The 1,636-nt window shown below is 42.2% G+C and overlaps 1 pseudogene; it reads left to right on the forward strand.

Annotated features, from left to right (window-relative positions):
• The first annotated feature begins 771 nt into the window (after positions 1-771).
• LOC121483796 lies at positions 772-1,340 on the forward strand (annotated as a pseudogene).
• The last annotated feature ends 296 nt before the right edge of the window (positions 1,341-1,636 follow it).

Genomic DNA, 1,636 nt, shown 5'->3' on the forward strand with positions numbered 1-1,636 from the left:
AAATACCAAATTTAAAAGCAGGGCCTCTCCACATAGGGAACCAAGGGGGGGCAAAAGGGCCCGAAAAAAGGCTTTCAGGATATTATTCAAAAGGCCTAAAAAAAAAGGAAATTTTCCCTTCAGAAAGGAAGAAAAAGAGCTTCCCCGAATTAGGCAAAATGGGGAAAAACCCCATTTAAACCACCCAAACCCCCAACAATAAATAAAAAAGGGGAAACCCTGTAGAAGAAAAGAGGGAGGTTTTAAGAAATAATCCACAAAAAGTCCCATCTATTTGTGTCTTGTAAAAGACGCATTTTTAGACTAAGGACACTTCCTCAGCCTGAAAATGAGGAGTGGACGCAAACATCTACCATTCAGATGCTCCTCAAAGGAAAGCGGTAGCAATCCTCAAATCAGACCAATAAAGTTCATACGCAAAGACTGTAGTAGAATCAAGACAGACACTATATCAACTTTAAAGAATCACTCCAGCAAGAAACCTACCAATCATGAATATGTATGCTCTTAATCGTTGGGAGCTGCCCAGTATATCAATAAATAATGCCAGTATAGCATTAATAACCAAAGTAAAGAGATACTTAGAAATAAATACACTAGACTTCGTGGCCTTGGCGATCCGTGGGTCAACCCCTGCGCACTAGTGGATGCCGCAGGTTTTGAAACATGAATTGTTCACTCTTCTTATTACTGCCACTTTGCTTGTGTAATCCTCAGGAGCTTCCAAAACTCGATCAAAGCTTAAATGCACAATGTAACCAGTGAAGGCACATGCACAGATTATATGGCATGAATGAAGAAGGATAGAGGAGTTCAGTGTGGGAGAATATGAAAATTATTGAACTGCATAATGGAGAATATAGGCCAAGGAAACGATGGCTTCACAGAAGGCGATGAATACCTTTGTGATATGAACAATTAATAATTTCAGCAGATGATGAATGACTTTCCAAACCAAGAAGCAAGCAAGAAAGGGAAAGTGTTCCAAGAACCTATCTTTGCTGAGATCCCCAAATCTGTGCTGAGAGAGAAAGGCTACGTAACTCCTGTGCAGAATCAGGGTCAGTTGGATCTTGTTGACTTTTAGTGCAACTGGTGCCTCAAAATTCATGTTCCAGAAAACAGGCAAACTTGTGCACAGAGTGAGGCAGAAACCTGGGGTACCTGCCCCTTGCTCTAAGTGCTCAAGGCACTGAGGGCTGCAGTTGGTGGCCTGATGGATAACCCTTTCATCATGTTAAAGACAAATGGAGGCCCTGGATTCAGAGGAACTTTATCCATATCTTGGAAAGGACATAGAGACCTGTAACGACAAGACTGGATTGTCCTGCTGCGAATGACAACTGGGCTTCATGGACCTCCCCAGGGAAAAGACCCTAATGAAGGCAGTGCAATGTCTTAGGGCCCTTCTCTGTTTGCTACTGATGCATGGCATTTTTCCTCCAGGGCTACAAGTCCCGGCATTTTATTTGATCCAGACTGCAGCAGACAGCAGCAAAGATCTAGACATGGAGTTCTGGTGCTGTCTATGGCTTTGAAGAACAGATCAAATAATGAGTTTTTGGATTAATCAAAAACATTGGCTCCTGAATGGGCAGGAATGGATTATATAAAAATGGCTAAGACCAGAACAAAC

Source organism: Vulpes lagopus, unplaced genomic scaffold, assembly GCF_018345385.1.
Source record: "Vulpes lagopus strain Blue_001 unplaced genomic scaffold, ASM1834538v1 ctg1245, whole genome shotgun sequence".
NCBI lineage: Eukaryota > Metazoa > Chordata > Mammalia > Carnivora > Canidae > Vulpes > Vulpes lagopus.